Genomic DNA, 6,000 nt, shown 5'->3' with positions numbered 1-6,000 from the left:
CTCTAGTTTAAATATGACTAGTAATGATAAAATAGCTAGTACTCCATTAATTAATGTTTGCACAAACATTAAAAAAAACACAGCTATTTTTCTGTAAGACAGTCTGACACTTACTTAATTGTTAGATTAGATCATGCTCATTAGTATGTTTGCTAATGAGGAGGAGGGTAACATGTGACATTTAACTACCTGTTAGACGGATTTTTGCAAGGATTTGTACTTAGAATGTATAATGTATACTATTTTATTGAATGGAAGCACTCTCTCTTTCTCTTTCTTCTAATCCTCTATTTCAGCCGCTCCCATTCTCACCCCTCCATCCAACCCTAACATGAAGTATATGATCGAACTGAGATCTAAACTTCTAAAACAATTGCATATGTGACGGTGTCAGAAGACCAACTCAACTAAAAGTTTAAGCTGATGGTTGAAGCCCAAGATTAGTTTTATACTCTATCACGCCCCCTCACATGAAAGCCCTTTGGACTTGAAGTGTGGTTGAAGCATATGCCTCCTCATACCCAGAGCGAAATATTCCACTTGAAAGGAGGGGTAGATGAGATTTGAACTCGTGACCTTTGCGTCACGCAGGCTCTGATACCATGTCAGAGGACCAACTAAACCAAAAGCTTAAGCTGATGGTTGAAGCCCCAAGATTAGTTTTATACTCTATCAGATGGGTTAATTAAGAAAAATCAAGCTCAAAGTTCATCAAAGTTGCAAAGAATTGGTAACTTCATAATATTATATTCATTCATGGTAATTAAGTTGATCTGCAGTAATATTTTCGTAAATCCAGCGCACGCAAAAAACTTTAAAAATGTTTGGTGATCGAAACCATCTTGGACTAATTATTTTGCGTCTACGGCATTGCCACACTATTCCTAGTTATTGTAACAAAAATATAAGTGACCTCTAGGCTCTAGGTAGACATATACTTCCTCCGTCTTTTAATACTCGCAACGTTTGTTAGTTTCACGCATGCCGATGCACAACTTTGATCATTTATATCTTAAATTCTCTTTATGCAAAAATTATAAAAAGTTGATATTTTGAAAATACACATTGAGACGAATCTAACAAGATCCCACATGACTATGTTTTATCTTATATAAAAAACACTACGAATAGTCAAAGTATATTATATGAATAGTGACAAAAATCCAAACGTTGCGAGTATTAAAAGACGGAAGAAGTATATACGAAGTACTAGTATACAATAACAGTTATCTCAATATTATTTCTGAATAGTGATTATAAGATCGATTTCTACAAGACTTGGAGAAATCCAGAGAAATATGATCCCACATAGATTGATTATACTTGTAGTATGTTCCCATAAGATCGATTCCTACAGGACTTGTAGTATGTTCCCATAGGAACACGATATTAGATTGAGTGTGACACAAATAGTGTAAATGGTCTACTTTGGGTTGTATTAATTTGATTTGACATTAATGTTATGATCCATTTGTAAACCAGCTCATGAACATATTCGATCTTTCCTCAACCTCAAATCCAAATCAAAATCCAAGCTCGGTTCAATCATACTCCCTCCGTCCCGGAATACTCGACCCGGTTTGACCGGCACAGAGTTTAAGGGACTTGAATTGACTTATTTAATTTAATAGGTAGTAGTTGATAGTGGGGTATTATTTTAATGTAGTTAGTGGGAGGTGGATTAAAAGGTGGGGTTGGGGGAGAGTAGGGGTTGAATTTTTAATTATTTTTTGTATGGAGTAGGGGGTAGGTACGTGGGTTAATAGTGGTGGAGTGAAGAATAAATATAATATTGTTAGAATATTTCCATTTTTAGAAACAGGTCAAGTATTAAAGGACGGCCCGATAAGAAAAACAGGTCAAGTATTCCGGGACGGAGGGAATATATATATATACAAGTTGACAACGATTAATGGGTTTTCCATTTTGCCTAATACCTCTTTGTCACGTGAACACCATATTTATACTTGTTCATCTTTGCAACATGTACTGATGTACGTACCTCTTACGAAAGCTTCATACTCCCTCCGTACCGGAATATTTGACCTGTTTTCCTTATCGGGCCATCCCTTAATACTTGACCTGTTTCTAAAAATGGAAATATTCTAACAATATTATGTTATTCCTCACTCCACCCCTATTAACCCACCTATCCCCTACTCCATACAAAAAATAATTAAAAATTTAACCCCTATTCTCCCCCAACCCCACCTCTTTACACATTTTCCATTAACTGCATTAAAATAATACCCCACTATTAACTACTACCTATTAAACTAAATAAGTCAATTTAAGTCTCTTAAACTATGTGCCGGTCAAAGCGGATCGAGTATTCCAGGACGGGGGAGTATATATTTACTCCGTATTCCTTTATCCTTATGCAAAATCACATGGGTTAAACATTCCGTCTCTACCCTTTTCTTCTTTCCTTCATTTTTTAGCCCAATGCATGCATATCGAAATATGTTGCTAACATAATACTTCACCGTTTCGAAATAATAGGGATCGGACAATTTATCTTTTTATACTTGACAATGTAAATGGTTGGACATTAATATATCTAATTTTGTATTCGTAAAAAATAAAAAATGTTGATATTTCAAAAGTATATATATTTTTTAATTAAGACGAATCAAACAAGACCTGACACGAATATATTTTTCACCTACCTATAAATTACAAATGATAGTCAAATTGAAATTTGTCAATAGTGTCAAAAGTCAAAGTGTCCCTATTATTTTGAAACGGATGGATTATAATGTATATAAAGAAACCAACAAAAAATCCTTTTTATATAAAATTATGCATGCACATCAACCATGGATTAATTAGATCAATATCGAGGTTATGGGTTATATTGCATTTCATGCACCTAGACTTAAATTTCTTGAGAACTTTGAACTATATATATATATATATATATATATATATATATATATATATATATATATATATATATATATATATATATATATATATATATATATATATATATATATATATATATATATATATATACTACGTACGTAAAAACACCACATCGAGTTGCCTTTAATAAGGGACAACTCTAAGATTACTGATTCTTTAAGTTATATAGGAGCACAATTATGAATTAACCGCTGCCTCTTAATCAATAACTAGATACGTAGTATATATTTTATTTCTCCTAAACTTATTTAATCCAAACACGTACCATACATACATTTCGATAAGTACGTAAACGCACTTCTTAGAGTTTTTACAGAATAATTTAACGAAAGCACTTTTCAAAACGAATCTAAAGAAACTAATTAACTTTATATATGTTGTACTCCACTACTTCATACTTTCACCTCAAAAGTAAAAACCATACAAACAATTTGGGAAGAATGTAGTATTGTGGGGGCATATAAACTTACAAGGATGTCTTACAAATTTGGAAACAAAAGAATAATGTCATGTGCTCTTACTAACGTCAACAACCATATACGAAGTACTAAATTTCATGCACTAAATATATTATTGATATATACACACTCGTACGTACAATAATATATCTCCTAATTTGTAGGACGGTGTGTAGGACAATTATATTGCTTACTTGTTCATTCCACCTATTTCATATGATGCCTTAACTTTATGATGTTTTTCTACTTTCTTTTTTTAACTTAGATAATTGTATCATGAGATGGGGACACAAAGTGCCCATATAATCACTATAATGTAGTGCTGTCTTGCATACATATAATTTATCATCCACAAATCATATATTATAATGTCCTTGGAAGATTCGGTTGTTTATGGATGATGTCGAACAAATGCTTCTCAATCGTTTTGAGAAAATTGTATCGCCGTGTGTATTGGAAAGACAGTTAATCATGCATAAGATTATGTTGTAGCTACATAACTCATAATGTTCAAACACATCAATATGATAATTTTTATTTCATTTAAATAAGTTAGGATACAATTCTGATAGAAAATTATCCTAATTTTGATGTGCCTTTCCTTTTAAAAAAATATATACTTATTTTATTTTATTTGATTTTTAGACCTTTTTCTTTTTTAAAGAATCAAATCATCTTTTGAACTCTTTCCCAAAAAAACCCACGAGCATGTTTTATTTATTTTCTTTATTTACAAAAAAAAAAAAAAAATCAGCTTTAAATGTTGTATTTTTAGTAAGTGGAGTGACCTCCCATCTTTTTCATGGCCAACTTATAAAGCTGAAAAAAATATATCATGAATAGAAAATTGTAATATAGCATAGGAAAAGAACTAGATTATGCTCACTTTATAGAATTTGGACCCCTTTAATTGTATTGTTAAAATTAAATTAAATAAAATATTCAAACATTCTCTTCTTGTATGGTAGAATGAATAAAAGATCAAGACTTTGTTTTGGTTTTTTCTGTGTTAATTTTATATTCATAGGATTCCAACTCAACTTTTGGCTTTACAGCATTTTCTTTATGGAAAAAAAAAGCTAGGGATCGAATTGAAGGGATAAACATCGTACAATGAGCCTCTAAAATAGAACTAGTTAAGATTAGGTGGATAAGAACATAATAAGGTGCCCTGATTAATACAGTTCATGTTGGGTGCATGTATTATATATGTACGTACTACGTATATGTATAACTAAAAAATTTAGTCGAATTGTCAGACTATATATCAAACATGATCACACAATTAATTAAAGCAATACGGAACAACATGTACTCCGTACTAGAAAAAATGTAAATATGACGTCAACTGATCGAGATGGCCAAAATTGACCTCCATGTACATATGTATTGAGGTTTAATTACATCAAATAATTGTTTGTGAATCCCTAAACTAAAATCAACCTTTACCCAATTTTTTTTTAAAAAAGAGCACAATAATTAAAGAGATCGAAGCCTCGAGCCTTTACAACAACGTGCAATTACTTTATTACTATAACGTCTAATTAATTTTGAATTAATTAAGGACCAGACCATTTTCACTATAAAGGGAAGCCTTTTTTATCTTCTAGAGCAACAAAGTATTTCACCTACGGAGTACTATGATAGATGTCACGGTAAATACTCCGTCCATTCCAAAATTATAGTCCTGTTTTTAAAACGGACGTCTCAAATTATAGTCATGTTTTTAATTTTGGTTATTAAGGTCCTCACTTTCTCGTGTATTATATTCATTAAAAATGCATTGAAAACCCCATCCATATACTATATTTCATTTTCCTATATACGGAATATTATATTTTTTTTCCATGTACTTTTGTTCTACTTTTTCACACAACTCTATCATCATTTGTACTTTATTTCACTTTTCCATGTACTATATTCCATTTTTCTTAAAACTGTGTTTTATGTCAAACGAGACTATAAATATGAGACATATGGAGTACAAGAGATAGTCGTATACTATACTCCGTAATATTCTTGGAATATATATTGACACCAGAAGTAAAATGTGTGAATAGAGTAAAAATGAAAATATTATTACCTACAAAAATCGGAGGTTGTTATATTGTGGGAACCGCGCATTAAAAATTGTGGGAACACAAGTGAAAGGTTTATTGTACTCCGTAACAAAGAAGCAGATATTCTATTGCGTTATTGAGTTTTTGTCATCATATATTACCAATTTGTTTCTGCAACACCACTAATTTATTTTTGCCAATTCAGTGGTCCTCAAACAGTCAGATGTTTTTTTTTAACACAAGATAAAACAAATATAGTAGTACTCCCTATGTAATTAATTATATGTAGAATACATGTGATAAGTTAAATTAAAAGGGGCAAGTGGGAATTTTGACATCGATTTGTTTAGAATTTTCTACGGAAATTATTAGAAAAGTTAAATGATTATATTTATCGATCTATATAATTCAGTTCTTGCATGAAATGCATGTAATGTGTCTTGTTATAGTTAGTGATGTAAACTAGTACTACCTCCGTTTCAAAAATTTCTTTACGCTTTGAAAAATGTGTCCAAAGTATAAAAACTTTGACCGTAAATTCTCACCATTATATA

Source organism: Spinacia oleracea, chromosome 1 (genome assembly GCF_020520425.1).
Source record: "Spinacia oleracea cultivar Varoflay chromosome 1, BTI_SOV_V1, whole genome shotgun sequence".
Lineage (NCBI taxonomy): Eukaryota > Viridiplantae > Streptophyta > Magnoliopsida > Caryophyllales > Amaranthaceae > Spinacia > Spinacia oleracea.
The sequence above is the reverse complement of the archived record's forward strand: the minus strand, read 5'-3'. Positions refer to the sequence as shown.